At 43.1% G+C, this 23627-nt stretch overlaps 1 protein-coding gene and 1 non-coding gene across 3 annotated transcripts in view; both read right to left on the bottom strand.

The window, feature by feature from the left end:
* DISC1 (DISC1 scaffold protein) overlaps positions 1-23627 on the bottom strand; it is a 406697-nt gene that overhangs the window by 52588 nt on the left and 330482 nt on the right. The gene's annotated exons all lie outside the window — the stretch shown is intronic.
* Positions 7326-7447, bottom strand: LOC145540045 (small nucleolar RNA SNORA25). The gene has a single exon (XR_014078171.1). It is a non-coding gene; the product is annotated as a small nucleolar RNA SNORA25 (small nucleolar RNA).

The following is a 23627-nucleotide window of genomic DNA, read 5'->3' as shown; positions in this document are numbered from 1 at the left end:
ACTTATCCCCTTTTCTGTTTTTGTTACACTAAAGGAGCCCCCAGTCCATCAAACCATACTCAAAATACTATTTTCTAGTATTTTAGTAGCTCCAGTTACCCAATTTCTTCACCTTCCCCATGTGTTCTATTCCATGTTTCCTGGTACATTTGTACCTTAAAGTAATTAAAATGCCTGCATTTATAAAATATAGAAAGTAGAGGTGGCTGGTTTCATCACAAAAGTGTGTGTGTGTGTGTGTGCTCAGTTGTATTCGACTCTTTGTGGCCCCATGGACTGTAGCCCGCCAGGTCCCTCTGTCTATGGAATTCTCCAGGGAGAAATACCTGGAGTGGGTTGCCATTTCCTACTCCAGGATATCCCACCCCAGAGACAGAACCTGTGTCTCGTGTCTTCTGCATTGGCAGGCAGATTCTTTCCCACTGCACTACCTTGGAAGCCTGATCACAAAAGGTGTGACTACAAAATTCTTTAAAGTACTTATGTTGCCTGACAGATGTATCTGTTTGTTCCAAGATCAGTAATGACTTGACAGAATCTGTCAGACGGACTTGGGGTCAGACTGCTCACAGTCGAGTGCCGACTGTAGGCAAGCAACTTATCTGCTCTGTGCCCAGTTACCTCATCTGCTAAGTGGGGATGATGACAGCATCTCACTGGGCTGTGACAACAAAATGAATTAAAATATGTGAAGCACTGAGAACAAGGTCTGGATGTGATAGGTACCACTACCAATACCTCTACTCTCATCATCACCATCACCTCCATTACAAGGTCCTCCAAGTTCAGGGCCCTGACTATATGCCAGTTAAGAGTTCCCTGACTCTCAGCTCCAAATCTCCCTCACTGCCTGCTTTGCAAACATTTAGCGGGACCCTTGAAAACTTTTTCCTTTGCCAGCAGAGGGTGCTGGAGAGACCTTTTTAGAGGAGGGCGTTCTTGGTTTGGGGTTTCCTAGGTGGTGCTAGAGGTAAAGAACCCGCCTGCCAATGAAGGAGACAAAAGAGACAGGGGTTCAGTCCCTGGGTGGGGAAGATCCCTTGGAGGAGGACATGGCAACCCACTCCAGGATTCCTTTCTGGAGAATCCCATGGACAGAGGAGCCTGGCAGGCTACAGTCCATGGGGTCTCTCAGCAGGATCCTAAGGGGATGGCTCCTCTAGACCCAGCTCCCAGAGCACACACAGCTGCTGCAGTGCCCAGGGCCCAGAACACGTGCGGGAATTTCCCAATTCCCAGCTCCTGCAGTGAGGGTGGTGTCCCCAAGTGCTCAGTTTCATGGGTTCTGCAGCACCAGCTCCTGCGGGCACATCTTCCCCAGCATCCAGCTCCGTTTATGTGAACAGCTTCTCCTGCACAAGCCCCTGAAGTGGGCACAGCTGCTCCAGCACTGGCGTGTCAGCAGCTCCTGGAAGGCAACAGCTTCTCTGAAAACCTCCTCAAGCACTTTGTCAGCAGACTGCCTCTGGTGAGACAACTCCCTATCAACAATCTTCTTTGGATCCCTGGAAGGCAGGTCCCAGAAAGTTCCAGGTAGAGGCCGGCCAGCAGGTGCATTGGTGTAGCCCCACAGGCTTCCTGACTGCCATTGGTCATACCCCTTAGCCTGGGGGTAGGGGTTCCTGATCTCGGCCCTGAGATTAGCAGCTAAATGCTCTTGACTTCTTCTGGTGGATCCCTCATTACTTCAATAGTTTGTTATAACGAATAGTTCTTTGTCAGGTGGTGCTAGTGGCAAAGAACCCACCTGCCAATGCAGGAGACATAAGAGATGCAGTTCGATCCCTATGTTGAGAAGATCCCCTGGAGGAGGGTGTGGCAACCCACTCCAGTATACTTGCCTGGAGAATCCATGGACAGAGGAGCCTGGTGAGCTACAGTCCATGGGGTCACAAAGAGTCAGACATGACTAAAGTGACTTAACACACCCACATACTGTCCCTTGCCAACAAAGGTCCATCTAGTCAAGGCTATGGTTTTTCCCATAGTCATGTATGGATGTGAGAGTTGGACTATAAAGAAAGCTGAGCACCGAAGAACTGATGCTTTTGAACTGTGGTGTTGGAGAAGACTCTTGAGAGTCCCTTGGACTGCAAGGAGATCCAACCAGTCCATCCTAAAGGAAGTCAGTCCTGAATATTCATCGGCAGGACGGATGCTATAGCTGAAACTCCAATTCTTTGGCCACCTGATGCAAAGAACTGGCTCATTGGAAAAGATCCGTATGCTGGGAAAGATTGAAAGCAGGAGGAGAAGTGTATGACAGAGGATGAGATGGTTGGATGATATCACCAACTCTATGGACATGAGTCTGAGCAAGCTCCGGGAGTTGGTGATGGACAGGGAGGCCTGGCATGCTGCAGTCCATGGGGTCGCAAAGAGCAACTGAAGCAACCGAACTGAACTGAATACCGTCCCTGTTCGAGTTACTTGTTTGAGTACTTTGACTGAGATACTCTCTGCTCCCATTTCCTTGCCCTTATTAGGAACCATCCAGGGCCCTCAGCCTTCTTTTTGTTTCATACACTCCAAGTCTATTCTTTTTTTGGGGGGTGGGGGTGGGTGCTGTGCTGGGTCTTCGTTGCTGTGTGGGCTAGTTTCTCTAGTTGTGGCAAGCAGAGGCTACTCTCTAGTTGCAATGCACAGGCTTCTCACTGTGCTGGCTTCCCTTGTTGCAGAACACAGGTTCTAGGGCTTTCGGTCTTCAGTAGCTGAGGCGCGTGGCTCAGTAGTTGCGGCTCCCAGGCTCAGTAGTAGCAGTCGTACACGGGCTTAGTTGCTCCATGGCATGTGGGATCTTCCCTGACCAGTGACCGAACCCACGTCTCTTTCAGTGGCAGGTGGACTCTACCACTGAGCCACCAGGGAAGCCCCACTCCAAGTCTTTTCTTATATTAAGATATCTTTTTCATTTTCCAGAATGTCCTGAAATCCCACAAGCCTTTCCATGACGGGCTCCCTGGGCATTTCCTCTAAGTCACTTTCCAGGGTTTCCACCTGCAAGAGCCCTCAGTCACCATCTAGCACATGGTCCTGTTTCCCTTTCTTCACAACACTTATCACTGCATGAATTATCTTATTCTTCCCTCCACCTCCTTTCCTAATTAAAAGCAAGTTGTGACAGCAAAGACTGCGCCTGTATTATTTGCTCCTGGGAGTATAGGGAAGAGGTATCAGATGTGGGAGCACTTGATAGTTGTAGAAAAGAGATGAGAAGGGAGAATAAGAAAGTTTTTTTTTTTTTTTTTTTAAAAAGGAGGAATCCAGGTCCTAGTTGTAATGACCTTTACATTTCATGAATTACTTCTATTACCCATTCTCCTAATCACTGCTGCCTCAGATTCTGGAAGCACCAGTATCAGTGACTTCCTACCCTCGGTCACTAAGACCCACAGATTTTTTTAGTTAAATCTGCCCTTCCTTCTACTGTCTTTTCTCCAGTTGTTCCATCCTTCTCCACACATCAATCCTGCCTCTAAGAACTCATGAGTTTATTATCTTAATAACTTGCATGCTCAGTCGCTCAGTTGTGTCTGACACTGTGAATCCATGAACTGAAGCCCACCAGGCTCCTCTGTCCATGGGATTTTCCAGGCAAGAATACTGGAGTGGGTTTCCATTTCCTCCTTTAGGGAATCTTCCTGACCCAGGGATCGAACCCATGTCTCTTGAATCTCTTGCACTGGCAGGCAGATTCTTTACCACTGAGCCACCTGAGAAGTCCAATAGCCTACTTACAAGCCTCTCTAATCCCAAGTTCTTTCTCCTTTTGAATCTATTCTGAATAGTGTTGCCAATGAATTTTTCTAAAACCCTGCTTTTCATTGAGCCCTTCCTCTCTTCTTTATAGACCAGCTGTTACTTGTTTCATCCAGCCTAAACATATTGTCTCCCCCCTAAGCCCTCCTACATTTGCTCCATGCTGCCTAACAGGCTGTACTGTTCATCAAGGTGCGACAACCCTTCTGCCCGTTCAGACTGGCTCTCCCCAGCCCCATGAGTGAGCCAGGCCACCCTCATCCCAGGTCCCACTCACAGGGGTTCTCCTTCACTGAGATTCTGGTAGGGGACAGCTCAAACTCTCCACTCTACAAACACTGGCAACCATGGGATCACTGATACACTCCTCTGTCTCCTCCAGAAAACAGCAGGAATCTTTTAGTAGAAATGTATGTTGTATGTATGTATGTATGTTGTCTTTTCCTCATATTATCAAAAGAAATGCCTAAGCTCCTTAGTTCTCTGTGGCTTCCAGTAAGGTATTGAAGGAGTACTGGGCAAGGATGAATGAGGACAATTGACAGCCTTCTGGTTGAGGATCAATGTGAATTCTAGGGCCTGGAGAACCTGCCTTGGGGCAAGCTAAGATCTTGTTCCCCTGTTCTGTTCTGTTCTGTCCAGTCGCTAAGTCACGTCTGACTCTTCTCAACTCCATGAACTACAGCACACCAGGCTTTCCTGTCCTGCACTATCTCCCAGAGTTTGCTCAAATTCATGTCCATTGAGTCAGTGAGGCCATCCAACCATCTCATCCTCTATCATCCCTTCTCCTCTTGTCCTCAATCTTTCCCAGCATCAGGATCTTTTCCAATGACTCAGCTCTTCACATCAGGTGGCCAAAGTATTGGAGCTTCAGCATCAGTCCTTCCAATGAATATTCAGGACTGATTTCCTTTCAAATTGACTGGTTTGATCTCCTTGGAATCCAAGGGACTCTCAAGAGTCTTCTCCAACACCACAGTTCAAAGGCATCAATTCTTTGGTGCTTAGCCTTCTTTATGGTCCAACTCTCACATCTGGACATGACTACTGGAAAAACCACAGCTTTGACTATACAGACCTTTATATAGTTGGCAAAGTAATGTCTCTGATTTTCAATATGCTGTCTAGGTTCCCCTAGAAGGCTCTAAGATAGTCATCTGACCCAAATCACAATCTTTCTCATTATTCAAATATTAGACCTAATATGACACACTTTGCATGTGCCTTGTGTAAAAAGGCTACTTTGGAAAACAATCAGAAATGAGAATTTTCACAAAGGTGTTTGTTCTGTTTAAAGGTCCTCCTCCTGTCTATTTTCATCTGGTGTATGTTTCATAGTTTTCTTCTTTTGAAATTGTTAAGAAAAAAGACTTTTTTGAGAAGAGCTACATCTTTCCTCATACTTCCACCCCTGGAAACAAGGACCGAGGAAAGGACACAGGTGCCTATTAGTTAAATGGTGTTGGTCCTAACAGTTCAAAGCTTCAAGCCTCTTGAGCAAAGAGAAATTAATTTTTAAGTTTTCCATGTAACAAAAAACTGGAAAACAAAAAATGTCCTTCAATGAAATATGGTTAAGCAAATTGTAATATGTGTACTTATTGGAATGTTAATTACTCTGAAAATTGTGGTTATAATTGTCATGTGGTAACAAAAATATTTTTGACAAATCACCTGGTTGGGAAAAAAAAGAGTATTTCCAAAATCAGTATATACAATTAATTATAACTGTTGTGAGTCCTGGGAGATCTTGGAGTGGCATACTCTAAGTATGAGAAGGAAAATAAAAATGTCAGCACAGAATGGGTCACAAACAGAGCTCTGCACAATTGAAATCTAAAGAGGATTCTGGCTCGCTGTTGTTTATGACTTGACCCATTTCTGATTAAATGGACTGCTGGATTTACAACACAAAGATGCTTAACAATTTGTGGGTTCTATTTCTTACTCTCGGGAAAGTTTACATTCACAAGTAATGCTGTCAGATGCAGGACAGCATGTACAGTATACAGTACTGCACCTTTCATCTGAGAGAGGGTTATGAAAATATGTGGATACGTTATTAAAAAGCAGTGGAACGATAAACCAAAATTGAATTAAGATGGGTTCCTGTAAGAAAAAGTCAAGAAGAGGCTGAAGAGAGGGAAAGACAGCTATACTTCTCTGATTGCACCTTGTTTTGTACATTTAACTTTGAACAATAAATTTTGTGTTATATATTTCTAACAGAAGCAACCACTAAAATAAAAGACAAAAAGGTTAGCCTACTGTGCATTGAGCTAACTATGCACTGAGTTGATGGTTGAATGACACCAAGGGGAATTAATTAAAGTGATTTAAAAACTCTGTAATTTAACTCTGCATCCCTAGTGGGATATATCCTAAGAACAAAAAGAACTGCAAAGAAGTCTTAGGATGTTTTCGGTTATTATATTGTTAATTAAAGTGTTAGTATTATTCTGAAACCTTACATAAAATGGTTACACCAAATATAATATAATATATATCTGTGTGTGCTGCATGCTCTGTCATTTCAGTCACGTCCAACTCTTTGTGACCCTGTGGACTGTAGCCCACTAGGCTTTTCTGCCGATGGGGGATTCTACAGGCAAGAACACTGGAGTGGGTTGCCATCCCTCCTCCAGGGTGTCTTCCCAACCCAGGGATCAAACCCATGTCTCCTGCGTCTTCTGCATTGCACATGAATTCGTTACCACTGAGTCACCAGGGAAACCCCAATAGGACACACACACACATATATATATACATTCAGACATACACACACATATATAATACAATATACTGCATACATGTATTCAAATATACTTTATAATAAAGACAAATGAAGAAAGATAGGTATACAAGTCTCTTAATGATATAAGGAATAAAATTTTTCAGCATAAGAGAAAAGAAATGCAAGTATAAAATCAAAGAAGTAAAACTATGTAATCATAAATTTGAACTGGAAATAACAGTGTGAATCTGTGATATAATTTCTTTGTCTGAAAAAAAATCCTAGCTCAGTCTACTTAAAAGTTTAAAAATAACAATAATCCAGGGCCTGTTAGCACCTCCAGGGCCCAGATTGTGGTCTCTAAATATCATTTCCTACTAAGAGGAACAAGAGCTCCTTGCAGAAAATACTGATTCTTGATCTGGGCCAGAAAATATCCAAGATGAGCCCAAAACATCTTGTTACATCAGAAAACAAGGAAGCATTTTGGTTGATGTGAGATTCAGCAGCCAATCTGAAAGGGATCTCAGCCAATGATGGGAAAATTTGAAAAAGGATAATGTCTGCAAATAATTGAAACATAACAAATATGTTAAACATCCATGACTTCATAATGCTATACACACATGCGTGTGCATACAAACTTTTTTGTTAACCTTTAGGAATTCTAGAAAACCAATTATTATTCTGAAACTGGTACATAAGAGAAAGAATCAAGCATTTCCTTTCTTAAATTATAAATCAGAACAATCAAATAGATGTTGAAGGAAATTTTGCTTCTAAACTCTGAGACATTTACTAACTTTCTCATATCATTAATCATAAATTATCTTTCCTCTCTTCAGGAAAACAGCACTATTTTTGTGGAGACATCCTGTGGAGAACTTTAGTCTCTGGTCATAGTGTTAAGAGCTGTTTTCACACACCCACAAACCCTCTTTGAAATGACCCAAAGAAACTTCTGTTTTACTGAAGAATTTTATGTAAAAAAAAATAATGAAGGCTGTGATGGAAATAGAATGTTATTTTGCAGTCAACTAATGAAATAATAAACTCAGTCAATAATCACCAATCACTGTTTTTAGGTAAAAAGCTGATGGAAAATCTGATACAAAGAGGGTAGGGCTTCCAAAACTTGAACCCAACAGCTAATCTCAACACCACAGGAGATAAAGAACAGATAGTATTGTCTTCCTTATATAGAAAATCACAACACTATAAATGAAGCACTATAACAATAAAATCAAACCTCAACATAATCAAATCTATAGATTTATTTATGGGAAATACATGGGAAAAAAGAAACATGTTAACGACCACAAGGATACAAGTAGTCAAATTCTGTAGGATAAAAATATTGGTGACTTCAAAAACAAGCAGGTGAAGTAAAAAGGAGTAGGAACCTATATGATAAATGAGACCTAAGACCCATTTCTTAATTTGAATAAGCCACATGTCAAAATAAAATTATGAGGCAATTTGGGAAAACTGAGTATCTGATGATATTAAAAAAGTCTTATTAATGTTTTTAGGTGTGATAGTGGTATTTTTAGGAGTGATAACAGTATGTGAACTAAGAACTTCCAGATGTTCAAACTGGATTTAGAAAAGGAACCAGAGATCAAATTTAGAAGAGGAACCAAGATCAAATTGCCAACATCCGTTGGATCATAGAAAAAGCAAAAGAATTCCAGAAAAACATCTACTTCTGCTTCATTGACTATGCTAAAGCCTTTGTGTGAATCACAACAAACTGTGGAAAATTCTTAAAGAGATTGGACTTCCCTGGTGGCTCAGATGGTAAAGCGTCTGCCTACAATGCGGGAGACCCGAGTTCAATCCCTGGGTTGGGAAGATCTCCTGGAGAAGGAAATGGCAACCCACTCCAGTATTTTTGCTTGGAAAATACCATGGACGGAGGAGCCTTTTAGGCTAAAGTCCAGGGGGTCACAAAGAGTCGGACATGACTGAGCGACTTCAGTTTTACCTGTCTCCTGTGAAACATGTATGCAAGTCAAGAAGCAACAGTTAGAACCAGACATAGAACCCTGGACTGTTTCAAAATTGGGAATGGAGGATGTCAAGGCTGTATACTGTCACCCTGCTTATTTAATTTATATGCAGAGTACATCATGAGAAATACCAGGCTGGATGAAAAATAAGCTGGAATCAAGATTGCTGGGAGAAGTATCAATAACCTCAGATATGCAGATGACACCACCCTTCTGGCAGAAAGCAAAGAGGAAATAAAGAGCCTCTTGATGAAAGTGAAAGAGGAGAGTGAAAAAGCTGACTTAAAATTCAACATTTAAAAAATGAAGATCCTGGCATCTGGTCCCATCACTTCATGGCAAATAGATGAGGTAACAATAGAAACAGTGATAGACTATTTTCTTGGGCTCCAAAATCACTGCAGATGGTTACTGCAGCCATGAAATTAAAAGACATTTGCTCCTTGGAATAAAAGCTATGACAAACCTAGACAGCATATTAGAAAGCAGAGGCATCACTTTGCTGACAAAGGTTTGTATAGTCAAAGCTATGCTTTTTCCAGTAGCCACATATAGATGTGAGAGTTGGACCATAATGAAGGCTGAGAGGCAAAGAATTGATGCTTTTGAACTGTGGTGGTGGAGAAAACTCTTGAGAGTCTGTTGGACTCCAAGGAGATCAAAGCAGTCTATCCTAAAGGAAATCAATCCTGAATATTCATTGCAGGGACTGATACTGAGGCTGAAACTCCAATACTTTGGACACCTGATGGGAAGAGCTGACTCATTTGAAAAGACCCTAATGCTGGGAAAGATTGAAGGCAGGAGGAGAAGGGAATGACAGAGGATGAGATGGTTGGATGGCATCATCAACTCAATGGACATGAATTTGAGCCAACTCCAGGAGATAGTGAAGGACAGGGAAGCCTGGCATGCTGTAGACCATGGGGTGGCAAAGAGTCAGACATGACTGAGTGACTGAACAACAACAACAATGGCCTTACTGGGTTTTGTTTTTTTTTATGCCTTTATCTTTTTGCAGATATGTACTGACAAATTTAGGGCTTTCCAGGTGGTTCAGCGGTAAAGAATCCACCTGCCAGTGCTGGAGGCACAGGAGACTTGGGTTCAATCCCTGGGTTGGGAGGACCCCCTAGAGTTGGAAATGGCAACCCACTCTAGTATTCTTGCCTGGGAAATCCCGTGAATAGAGAAGCCTGGGTGGGCTATGGTCTATGGGGTCGCAAAAAGTTGGACATGACATAGTAACTGAGTGGTGAGCACTGATATATTTATAGGTTAAATAAAATGAAATTCCTTCAAAATACTCTTGCAGGAGGCTGTTGCTGCTGCTGCTAAGTTGCTTCAGTCGCTCCTGACTCTGTGTAACCCCATAGACGGCAGCCTGCCAGGATCCGCCGTCCCTGGGATTCTCCAGGCAAGAACACTGGAGTGGGTTGCCATTTCCTTCTCTAATGCAAGTGAAAAGTGAAAGTGAAGTCGCTCAGTCATGTCTGACTCTTCGCGACCCCATGGACTGCAGCCTACCAGGCTCCTCCGACCATGGGATTTTCCAGGCAAGAGTACTGGAGTGGGTTCCCATTACCTTCTCCTGTAGGAGGCTGGGTGGTATCATAGGCCAAATAATGGCTCCCCAAAAGTGTCCAAGTCCTAAAATTCAGGACCCATGAATGTTACCTCATATGGCAAAGGGGGACTTTACAGACATAATTAAGTTAAGGATTTGGGGATGAGTTTATGTTTGACTTTCTGATCAGTCTAATGACATCATCTAGTGACTCTTGTAAGAGGCAGGCAGAGGGTGATGTGATGGCAGAAGCAGAGGTTGGAGTGACATGCTCTGAAGATGGAAGAAGGGGTCACCAGTCAAGGACACAGGTGACCACTAGCAGCTGAAAAAGATGAGGAAGCAGATCCTCTCCTGGCACCTCCAGAAGAAACCAGCCCTGCCAACACCCTGATTAGCCCATTGAGACCCACATCTGGGTTTCAGAACTAGAAGAGAGTCAATTTGGGTTGTTTCAAGTTGCATAGTTCATGGTTATATGTTTCAGCAGCAGTAGGAAACTAGAACAGTGGTGAAGTGGAGGGGAGGACAGGTGAAATAAGCTCAGCCATGTACTGAAAATGGTTGAATTTGTGAGATGTGCACATGGAGGTTCTTTATAATTTCCTTAGCTTTGCATATGTTTGAAAATTTCCACAATAACTGGGATTTTTTAATAAAGTGTTTCATGGATTACCTTCATACAGTATCTCTTATTAAAGGTCAGCATAAAGCTACTGTGTGAAGGTAATCCATGAAACACTTTAAATAGATTATTTAAGTGAAGCCTCCCAACAACCCGGTGAGCTGCAGGCTCTGTTGTTATCTGAGTATATAGGGACCTGAAGCTAGCAGAGATCAAGTACCTTGCTTCAGGTGCCCCAGGGTGTACACTATGGCTGTGTAATCTGTCTGTCTCAAACCCCCTAAGAGTTCCATTCTCCAAGGCCAATGTTGGCACAACATTCTGGAGTTGGGTATGGGACAGAGGTATGAAACTTGGAAACAGTGTCTTAAAAATGAACTTTTCTTTTTGGACTTCCCTGGTGGTCCAGTAGATAAGAATATGCCTGCCAATGCAGGGGACATGGATTTGATCCCTGGTCCAGGAAGATTCCACGTGCTATGGGGCAACTAAGCCCGTGTGCCACAGCTACTGAGCCTGTGCTCTAGAGGCCTGGAGCCACAGCTACTGAGGCTTTGTGCTGCAACTACTAAAGAATAGCAAGGAGAGGTAAGAAAGCCTTCCTCAGCGATCAATGTAAAGAAGTAGAGGAAAACAACAGAATGGGAAAGACTAGAGATCTCTTCAAAAAAATTAGAGATACCAAGAGAACATTTCATGCAAAGATGGGCACAATAAAGGACAGAAACGGTATGGACCTAACAGAAGCAGAAAATATTAAGAAGAGGTGGCAAGAACACACAGAAGAACTACACAAAAAAGATCTTCATGACCCAGATAATCACGATGGTGTGATCACTCACCTAGAGCCAAACATCCTAGAATGTGAAGTCAAGTGGGCCTTAGAAAGCATCACTACGAACAAACCTAGTGGAGGTGATGGAATTCCCGTTGAGCTATTTCAAATCCTCAAAGATGATGCTGTGAAAGTGCTGCACTCAATATGCCAGCAAATCTGGAAAACTCAGCAGTGGCCACAGGACTGGAAAAGATCAGTTTTCATCCCAATCTCAAAGAAAGGCAATGCCAAAGAATGCTCAAACTACCACACAATTGCACTCATCTCACATGCTAGTAAAGTAATGCTCAAAGTTCTCCAAACCAGGCTTCAGCAATACATGAACCGTGAACTTCCAGATGTTCAAGCTGGTTTTAGAAAAGGCAGAGGAACCAGAGATCAAATTGCCAACATCCGCTGGATCATCGAAAAAGCAAGAGAGTTCCAGAAAAACATCTATTTCTGTTTATTGACTATGCCAAAGCCTTTGACTGTGTGGATCACAATAAATTTCAGAAAATTCTGAAAGAGATGGGAATACCAGACCACCTGACCTGCCTCTGAGAAACCTGTATGCAGGTCAGGAAGCAACAGTTAGAACTGGACATGGAACAACAGACTGGTTCCAAATAGGAAAAGGTGTCAAGGCTGTATATTGTCACCCTGCTTATTTAACTTATATGCAGAGTACATCATGAGAAACGCTGCGCTGGAGGAAGCACAAGCTGGAATCAAGATTGCCGGGAGAAATATCAATAACCTCAGATATGCAAATGACACCACCCTTATGGCAGAAAGTGAAGAGGAACTACAAAGCCTCTTGATGAAAGTGAGAGAAGAGAGTGAAAAAGTTTACTTCAAGCTCAACATTCAGAAAACTAAGATCATGGCATCTGGTCCCATCACTTCATGGGAAATGGATGGGGAAAGAGTGGAAACAGTGTCAGACTTCATATTTTTTCGCTCCAAAATCGCTGCAGATGCTGATTGCAGCAATGAAATTAAAAGACGCTTACTCCTTGGAAGGAAAGTTATGACCAACCTACACAGCATACTAAAAAGCAGTGACATTACTTTGCCAACAAAGGTCCATCTAGTCAAGGCTGTGGTTTTCCAGTAGTCATGTACGGATGTGAGAGTTGGACTGTGAAGAAGGCTGAAAACCGAAGAATTGATGCTTTTGAACTGTGGTGTTGGAGAAGACTCTTGAGAGTCCCTTGGACTGCAAGCAGATCCAACCAGTCCATCCTAAAGGAGATCAGTCCTGGGTGTTCACTGGAAGGACTGATGTTGAAGCTGAAACTCCAATACTTTGGCCACCTCATGTGAAGAGTTGACTCATTTGAAAAGACCCTGATGCTGGGAAAGATTGAAGGCAGGAGGAGAAGGGGATGACAGAGACTGAGATGGTTGGATGGCATCACCGACTCAATGGACATGAGTTTGAGTAAACTCCGGGAGTTGGCGATGGACAGGGAGGCCTGGAGTGCTGTAGTCCATGGGGTGGCAAAGAGTTGAACACGACTGAGCGACTGAACTGAACTGAACTGACTGACCTTTTCAGCCTTGAAAATACTGAGTATTGTCTATAGTGGCTCATTATTATTGTTACTAAAGCAACTCTTTGTGTAAACAGATGCCTGGCTTCCAACCTGATTCTGAGTCTCCATTGGTAAGGAAATGTTAATTTCACTGTTGAGCAGCTGTTGGGCCAAGGCTGGGAGATGCCTGTGATTATACAGTTAACACAGATCTGGGACTTCCCTGGTGGTCCAGTGGCTAAGACTCCATTCTCCCAATACAGGGGGCCTGGGTTCTATCCCTGGTCCGGGAAGTAGATCCCACATGCCGCAACTAAAGCTCCCACATTAAAAAAAGAAAAGAGAAGCAATGACAACAACAAAAACTCCACAGTTCTGAACTCAGGACTTTGAGAGGAAGAGAAATAAACTGAGGCATTGAGGGGCTGTAAATGATGTTTATAAATCACATCCTTAGAGATGCCTATTCCCGTGTGTGGAAACAAGATCCACAGTGTGTTCATGGCCCACATGATGTGGTGGGTTTGAAGGATTCTGATCGAAATTATCCTGAACCGCAGTCCCCATCCCAGGATTTCTCATTTCTACACCCCTGAATAAAGTTGTGGCCTTCTCTCAAGTGCTTACTTATTCTTCCTTAAAAGAGCAAGATGTTGACCTGGATTAGCCACACATTTCCCAAAGTTATAATGGGTCGGGCTCCATCAGACAAGGTGGGGCCAGGCTGCTGAGGTTGTGTGTGGAAAAGGCACGTGAGAAGGAGACAGAGTCTGAGCAACACGCCTCACATGGAACTCTGTCCTGGAAATAAAATGTGGTTGTTGCTCTCAGGAGCAGCTTATTAGCTTTTCCCTAAACCTTATAGCTGGTTTCATTCCTTCCTTTCTTACCCTTGAGTTCAGGTGATACTGACACCCAGCATTGACTGTGGTAGCAACAGGCTGATACATCAATTTCTGCTTTCTTGATCTGCCTCCATAATCCTCCTGTCCCAAAGTATTGTGGCCGTTATCAAGGGTCAGACCTGGACAGGGAAGCACAGTCTGAGGCCACGCTGCTGGCTGGATTGCTTTCAGGAGTCCATCTCTCAGGATGTGAGTCTCCAGACACTGTCCCACTGATCTCAGAGGAGAATCCCTCCTGGATGGACTAACGTACCTTGAGAAGTCAGGCCCCCATTATCACAGCTGCCACATAAGGGCCCATGTGCTGACAACCCAGAAAATAAAGATGGGACCAAATTCATTCTAAAGTCATTCAGATACACTGGAGTAAATCCTTCTCACTGAAAGGACTTGTCATCACTTACAGAGACACAGAATCAGATGAAACATTCCAGGTGAGACCCTGCCCCTCAGCAATCAGGAGGGTGAGACCACTTACACAAACACACCCCCACTCCATGCTCCAGCAAGCCACAGAAGTGAGCACATGGGCACCAAAGCCACACTGAGAGCCATCTCCACCCTGTAGCCACAGGGGGCGGGCAAGCCTCATCATCAAAACAAAATAACTTCCACTGAATGGCTATAAATCAAGAAAATTTAGAGACAAAGTGTCAGTGAAAAGAGACAGGTTTGAGTTCACTTACAGAGTGACACGGTGCATCACCATGACCAGCCTGCACTGGTGGGACATGCCTAGTGCAGAACCACAGCTCCTAACCGGGCCACCTTTCCTTACTGCCTGATACTCAGAATAACAGAGAAAACAGCCCAGGCAGACTGCTTTGTGTAACTGTCACAAGTCACCATCTTGGTGAGTCTCTTTCCACATTGTTCACTAAATAATCTTATGATTTCTTTGGGAAACTTTTATTTTAAGAAGCACAACTAACAGATTGGGAGTTTGAGATTAGCAGATGCAAGCTAGTATATATAGGATGGATAAACAACAAGGTCCTACTGCAGAGTACAGGGAATTATATTCAATATCCTGTGATAAACCATAATGGAAAAGAAAATGAAAAAAAAAATATATATATATAACTGAGTCACTTTGCTATATACAGCAGAAATTAACACAATATCTTAAAGATGTACTTCATCTTCATCAATTGTACTTCAATAAAATTTAAAAAGCAAAACAGAAGCATCACTAAAAGGCCCTGTTGGGTAATAAATGAGAACTGCAAAGTTATCTTTTTAGGCTTAGCATATAATACCATCAAGGCCCTTCCCAGATGGAGCAGTGATAAAGAATCCGCCTGCCAGTTCAGGAGATGCAAGAGATGTGAATTCGATCCTTAGATCAGGAAGATCCTTTGAAGGAGGACATGGCAACTCGCTCAGGTATTCTTACTTGGGAAATCCCACGGACAGAGGAGCCTGACAGGCTAGTCCATGGGGCCACAAAGAGTCAGACATAACTGAGCAACTGAACACAATTACACACATATAGTATAATCACATACAATTCTTCCAGTTCAAGAAATGGCATCTTTATATCAATGCCACAGAAGGAAAAATGCTGGTTCCCACCCAAGAAGGTTGTAATCAGGGATTTAAAACCCACCCTGGGGTGAACTCCCAGGGGGAAGGGGAGGCAGCCCAGCACAGAGAGTGTCTGCAGCCTGCTCTGCAGCTAACGTTCATACAGCTGTTGTATGACTCAGGGATAGGGGAGTGAGGAGGAAAACACAAGCAAAAATGAGCCACAATGTATGTGTACTATTTCGTTTAACCTACGTTTGCCAAGGTTACTGCAGAACTGTCCCTTCACTTCATGTGAGATAAGAGCGCTGAGCATACTCTAAAAATGATCGCACGCTGAGAGTGAGTGTCGGAGAAATTCCAGGAGGAGCTTCACTTGTATTAATCACGCATCTGAAGCTAACAGGTTCATACCACGCTAGCAAATTAAACTATCACACAATCTTGACAATGCTTCCTTGAATCGTTAAAAGTCTTCTCATTTTAATTAATGACAAATTGGATATCTACCTACTGGGGTTTCCATCGATATAGCAATTAATTTTTCTTGAAGATTTCTCAGCTCCCTGCCAAAATGCATCAGAAATACTCAAGCTATAATGGTTTCTCTTGAGCTTGCAAAAATTATCTTAGTTTGGACAACCCTATTGATTAATTATAATCAGTTTTTAAAGAATGTGACAGGCCCCTTGAAATAGGCACAGAGGGGAGCACACTGGCGTGTCTAGGGTCAAGGCACAGGGGCCCGGAGAGCACAGTGAATGTAACATCCACTCGATTCCTTCCTGAAGTTCTGGGTCACACAGTGATCACCATGGAATGACTTGGTGCCACTGACCGAACAGAGTAAAGAAAGAGGATTCTCCGGGCATCATGCCAAGCCTCAGGCCTCCTTAAATATTGATTGATTTCTTAATTGATCTCAATGGGCAGAGTGCTTGTATCACCGATTTAAAACACACACTTTGGGTTGAACAGCACAAGCCACAGTGGAGTCTGTGAGCAGAGCCTTCTGTTTTAAGTAATAGTCAATCTCCTGTCCATTTCGTATTAGACAAAATCACAGTCACCTTTTTTCCATTTTTCAGGCCATCTTTTCAGAATAGCCATGCGTCCAATGAAGGGTTGAAATGTCAGTGGCAGAAAATGGTGACAGGTGACCAAGACCTTTGGTCTACACTTTTAATTCTGATACTGCAGTCAAAGATCTGTCTTCTCATATATAAACGACCAACAGACACACAACGAGATGCTCAACATCACTAACCATTAGAGAAATCCAAATCAAAACTACAATGGTCAGAAAGTCTGCAAATAATAAATGTTACAGAGGGCATGGAGAAAACCCTCCTACACTGTTGGTGGGAATGTAAATTGGTGTAGCCACTATGGATAACAGTATGGAGGTTTCTTACAAAACTAAAAATAGAGCTAAAAATGATCCAGTAATTACTAACTCCTGGGCACATATCTGGACAAAGCTGCTGAGTCGTGTCCAACTCTTTGCATCCCCATGGACTGTAGCCTACCAGGCTCCTCCGTCCATGGGATTTTCCAGGCAAGAATACTGGAGTGGGTTGCCATTTTTTTCTCCAGGGGCTCTTTCCTACCCAGGGATCAAACACGGGTCTTCTGCATTGCAGGCAGTTTCATGACCATCTGTGCCACCAGGGAAGCTCTTTATCTGGGCAAAACTATAAATTAAAAAGATACATATACCCCAATGTTCTTAGTAGCACTAGTTACAATAGCCAAGACAGGAAAGCAATCTCAATGTCCATCAACTGAGGAATGGATAAAGAAGATGTAGTACATATATACAATGGAATACTACTCAGCCATAAAAAAGAATGAAATAATGCCATTTGCAGCAACATAGATGGACTTAGAGATTATTACACTAAATGAAGTAAGTCAGATGGAGAAAGACAAATATGATATGACTTATTTGTGTAATCTAAAAAAGGGATACAAATGAACTTATTTATGAAACAGAAACAGACTCACAGACATATATAACAAACTTATGGTTACCAAAAGGGGAAGGGATAAATTGGGAATTTGGGGTTAATGAATATACACTACTATATATAGAACAGATAAACAACAAGGTCCTACTGTATAGCAAAGGGAACTATTTCAATATATTGTAATAACCTATAATGGAAAAAAAAATCTGAACAAAAATATACAAGCAACTTCTGCAGCTGTATTCCCGAAAAATAAACGACCCGATCAAAAAATGGGCCAAAGAACTAAACAGACATTTCTCCAAAGAAGACATACAGATGGCTAACAAACACATGAAAAGATGCTCAACATCACTCATTATTAGAGAAATGCAAATCAAAACCACAATGAGGTATCATTTCACACCAGTCAGAATGGCTGCTATCCAAAAGTCTACAAGCAGTAAATGCTGGAGAGGGTGTGGAGAAAAGGGAACCCTCTTACACTGTTGGTGGGAATGCAAACTAGTACAGCCACTATGGAGAACAGTGTGGAGATTCCTTAAAAAACTGGGAATAGAACTGCCATATGACCCAGCAATCCCACTGCTGGGCATATACACCGAGGAAACCAGAATTGAAAGAGACGCGTGTACCCCAATGTTCATCGCAGCACTGTTTACAATAGCCAGGACATGGAAGCAACCTAGATGTCCATCAGCAGACGAATGGATAAGGAAGCTGTGGTACATATACACAATGGAATATTACTCAGCCATTAAAAAAATACATTTGAATCGGTTCTACTGAGATGGATGAAACTGGAGCCCATTATACAGAGTGAAGTAAGCCAGAAAGAAAAACAACAATACAGTATACTAATGCATATATATGGAATTTGAAAGATGGTAACGATAACCCTATATGCGAGACAGAATAAGAGACTCAGATGCATGGAACAATTTTATGGACTCTGAGGGAGAAGGTGAGGGTGGGACGTTCTGGGAGAATGGCATTGAGACATGTGTATTGTCATATGTGAAACAGAGCACCATTCCATGTTCGATGCATGTGACAAGGGCTCAGGGCCGGGGCAATGGGATGATCCAGAAGGATGGGATGGGGAGGGAGGTGGGTGGGGGGTCCGGGAAGGGGAACACATGTAAACCCATGGCTGATTCATGTCAATGTATGGCAAAAACTATTACAATATTGTAAAGTAATTAGCCCCCAACTAAAATAAATAAATTTATTAAAAAAAAAAAAAAAAAAAGAATATGTGTGTGTGTGTGTGTGTGTGTGTGTGTGTGTGAGAAACCTGTGTGCAAGTCAAGAAGCAACAGTCAGAACCAGACATGGAACAATGGATTCGTTTAAAATTGGGAAAAAAGGATATCAAGGCTATATAGTGTCACCCTGCTTAGGTAACTTATATGCAGAGTACATCATGCAAAATGCCGGGCTGAATGAATGACAAGCTCGAATCAAGTTTGCATGGAGAACTATCAACAACCTTAAATACACAGATAATACCACCCTAATGGCAGAAAGTGAAGAGGAAGTAAAGAGTGTCTTCATGTGAACAATCAATGGTTACATGTTAATGATCATGTAGACCTTTGTAGAATTAAGCGCTTTAAGATTTCTTATCAGTTTGAATTTAAAAATAGTAAGGTATTTTATTTAATTTTTTCTGATATTTATTTATTTAGCTGCCTTGGGTCTTGGTTGCAGCACACAGGACCTTTCTTTTGTCGAAGTGCAGATGCGCAATATAGATGTGGCATTTGGGTTTAGCTGTTTCTCAACACGTGCGATCTCAGTTTCCCAACCTGGGATCAAACGCATGTCCTCTGCACTGCAAGGTGGATTTTTAACCACTAGCGAAGTCCCCTCAAAATAGTAAGGTATTCTAGATCCTTGTCTCCCCTGGAAAATTAGATAGTATAACCAAATTGTTTCAATATTCAAAAGTGGGCAAATCTAACAATGAATATTTCCATGAAGGCTTTAGTGTCTATGATGTGTCAGATCAATCCATCTGGTTTTAGAAGGAAACATGGACTTGCTACAGTATCTCTATCCACAGTGGATGAAGTCACAGCATCTTCTGGGTGGACAGACAGAGCCCCAAGTGGGCAATTGAGGTGAGAAGGCAGAACATGGACACAAAAAGGAAGTTCATGTCCCAAGACAGTGTAGTCAAAGCACAGGCAAGAAATAGAAAGGAGACAAGACAGGAGCCAGAGGGTGAGAATCACTGTGGGTAACACGTCCTTAATACAGTCTGGAATGGATAGACACGAGTCAATGCAGCAGAGAGATGGCGTAACAGGCAGGAATGAAACGGGTGGTGTCTTTACTTCCTAGCCTCTGCACCCTATACGTCTCCTTCTGCTAGTAAGAAGGCAGAGGCAGAGAGAGATAGGGAGAAGCAGAGAGAGACAGAGTGACAAAGAGACACAGAGAGATAAAGCGACAGAGATAGAGAGACAGAGAAACAGAGAGAGATAGAGGAGAGCAGAGAGAGACAGAGAGACACAGAGAGAGGCAAACAGAGGCAGAGAGAGAAACAGAGAGACAGACCAAGAGACAGACAGACAGACAAAGAGGGAAGAGATCGTGCTGACACAAACACAAACAGCTCCCCGCTGAGAACGGAGGTGAGCACAGGAGGGTCACGGCAAACCGAGGCGGGAAAAGAGAGACGCTGAGACCCTGCCTTCCTGAGACTGAGGAGGAGCAAAAGGTACTGAGGCTGTGGAGAAGCAGTGAGGTCTGAGGAGAGAGGAACATGTCCGACTTGTGCCTGTCAAGAGGGGGAGGAGGAAGGCCAAGGTCAGAAGCAAAACAATAAAACCAAAGTGCAAAACGCGGGATGGGGGCATCCAGCTTTCTCTCTCTCTGCACCTGGGGGCAGGGGCTCCCCTGGCAGCCAGTCGCCTACCTGCTGGCTGCCACTTCTTATAGTCACTTCCCTCAACAGCCTTTGAAATAAGGTCAATGTGGGTTGAAAATGGATTGTTCCAGGTGCACAGAAACGTCAAAATCACCTTGCATAATTCAGAATAAAGAACATTCTATGTGGAACCCCAAAGAATTCTATTCATTGTTAAACTCCTGTTGGGAAGCTGGTGAACGGCCGGAAGCAAGTGCACTGGGTCAGGTGTGGACCACACTCTCCCGATGAGCGGCCGCCTGGGCTGTCAGCTACTATGCTCTTAAGGACCACACACCTGAACAAAGCTCCTGAATTCTGCCTGACGTTACCAACAGCTCCACATTTTAAATTCCCTCTCTCATGCTGTTTGTACTCCTGCCCTTTCTGTCTGCATGCCTCTGCCTCTTTCATTTTCTTTGTGTCTTCTGAGAGCTGGCTCTTCTCTTACAGAATTAACTCCTTTTTTCCTCTGCGGATGTGAAGACAAATAGGGTTGCTGCATAGCATGGTCATATACTGAATGTGACATCTGACTCAGTATTGGGAAGTAAGTGAACACTAATTCAGCACTGTTTCTGATTTTTTTTATTATTATGAAGGCACTCATCAGTGAGAAAATGACAAACATGCACTCACACATTTGATAAATTGTATGCAGGTACCACTATACACTGAAGCTCCAATACGTTGTCCGCCTGATGCGAAGAGCAGACTCATTGGAAAAGACCCTGATGCTGGGAAAGATTAAAGGTAAAAGAAGAAGAAGACGGCAGAGGATGAGATGATTAGATAGCATCACCGACTCAATGGACATGAATTTGAGCAAACTCCAGGAGACAGTGAAAGACAGGGAAGCCTGGCATGCTGCAGTCCATGGGGTTGCAAAGAGTCAAACATGACTGAGCAATTTAAAGACAACAACAACCACTATACACATATAAAACATGTTCAAAGACAAAACTTAAATGAGTCAAATGAAAAAGTGAAACAGAAATGCTAACATGTTCTCCCCATATTCTAGTGGACTGTCTCATATGCAGTTGTCTTGGAAACAAGTGTTCTAGAGACCCCATCTTTAGTCCTAATTCCCATCTTCCTGAGACAGTGGGCACCTGGTCATCAGCACTTGCTTTTAGCCTTGACTGATGGGTTCCTGGAGGCTCGGGTGAGGGACAGACTTTGAACCCTGAGGTGCATGTGGACAGTGCTGCTCCCCCTCCAGATGGCACACCCTGTGGGCAGAGAAATGATGCCTTAGTCTCTTGATGTCCTCCACATGGTACACTGTGTTGGCTCAGAACACAGGACAGCTTTGCCCAAAAATTACTGGGCTTATGACCAATCTAGACAGGATATTATAAATCAGAGACATTACTTTGCCAACAAAGGTCCGTCTAGTCAAGGCTATGGTTTTTCCAGTGGTCATGTATGGATGTGAGAGTTGGACTATAAAGAAAGCTGAGCACAGAAGAGTTGATGCTTTTGAACTGGGGTGTTGGAGAAGACTCTTGAGAGTCCCTTGGACTGCAAGAAGATCCAACTAGTCCATCCGAAAGGAGATCAGTCCTGGCTGTTCATTGGAAGGACTAATGTTGAAGCTGAAACTCCAATACTTTGGCCACTTGATGCAAAGAGCTGACTCATTTGAAAAGACCCTGATGCTGGGAAAGATTAAGGGCAGGAGGAGAAGGGGTCGACAGAGGATGAGATGGTTGGATGGCATCACCGACTCAATGGATGTGGGTTTGGGTAGACTTTGGGAGTTGGTGACGGACAGGGAGGCCTGGCGTGCTGCGGTTCATGGGGTCGCAAAGAGTCGGACACGACTGAGCAACTGAACTGAACTGAAGGCAGAGCTGTCCAGACAGACAAGCTAGGAAGGTGGTGGGGTCCCGGCTGAAGCCACTATGGAGCTCCTCTCTCTGCTGGCCACCAGGCAGTGAATTCTCTGAGCTACCACTTCCCTGTAGGCTGAACATATTGAAACTGCAAGATAAACAGAAAGTAAACATTAATTTTAAAAAAAGAACCAAACCACCTTTGGAAAAATATATCAGTCTCTAAGTAAATTTCAGGTTAAGATCAAGGTTTTTTTGATTGTCCCTCTCATGCTAAGAAGGCCTATAAAAAAGTATCTAACTAATGCCATATTCAAAACAGACTTTAATGATTTTTCTGCTTTCTTCTCTGATTGTGAAAGTATGATGCATATTCAAAAAAAAAAAAAAAACCTACTTGATAAATACAGAAGAGTACAAGGAAACAGAAATAACCTATAATCCACTAAACTGCACCTATAGTTTGTGGCAGTTTTTAATGTCTAACTTTGGGGAAAAAGGTAGAAAAAAGAAGTTTTACTATCAGGCATGTATACAAGAGACTCCACAAGTCTAAGCGGAGCCTTAGGGTGGAGGGTTTGTTGCCCACGAGCCACAGATATGAGCTGACCATTGGACAATGACAAATTTCTTCCATACATGTTTAGATACAAGATAAAAGCTGGCAGAAATATCAATAACCTCAGATACACAGACGACACCACCCTTATGGCAGAAAGCGAAGAAGAACTAAGGAGCCTCTTGATGAAAGTGAAAAAGGAGAGTGAAAAAGCTGGCTTGACTCAACATTCAAAAACAAAGATCATGGCATCTGGTCACATCACTTCATGGCAAATAGAAGGGAAAACAGTGGAAACAGTGGCTGACTTTATATTTTTGGGCTCCAAAATCACTGCAGATGGTGACTGCAGCCATGAAATTAAAAGATGCTTGCTCCTTGGAAGGAAAGTTATGACCAACCTAGACAGCATATTAAAAAGTAGAGATATTACTTTGCCAACAAAGGTCCATCTAGTCAAAGCTGTGGTTTTTCCAGTCATCATGTATGGATGTGAGAGTTGGACTACTAAGAAAGTTGAGCACCGCAGAATTGATGCTTTAGAACTGTGGTGTTGGAGAAGACTCTTGACAGTCCCTTGGACTGCAAGGAGATCCAACCAGTCCATCCTAAAGGAAATCAGTCCTTTATATTCATTTGGAGGACTGATGCCGAAGGTGAAGCTACAATACTTTGGCCACCTGATGTGAAGAACTGACTCATTGGAAAAGACCCTGATGTTGGGAAAGACTGAAGGCTGGGAAAGGAGAAGGGGATGACAGAGGAGGAGATGGTTGGATGGCATCACTGACTCAATGGCCATGAGTTTGAGTAAACTCCGGAAGTTGGTGATGGGCAGGGAAGCCTGGCA

The sequence above is a fragment of the Giraffa tippelskirchi genome, chromosome 2 (genome assembly GCF_054371585.1).
Source record: "Giraffa tippelskirchi isolate mGirTip1 chromosome 2, T2T-mGirTip1v1.2.pri, whole genome shotgun sequence".
NCBI lineage: Eukaryota > Metazoa > Chordata > Mammalia > Artiodactyla > Giraffidae > Giraffa > Giraffa tippelskirchi.
Note: the sequence above shows the minus strand (reverse complement) of the source record. Positions and strands in the feature narration are given on the sequence as shown.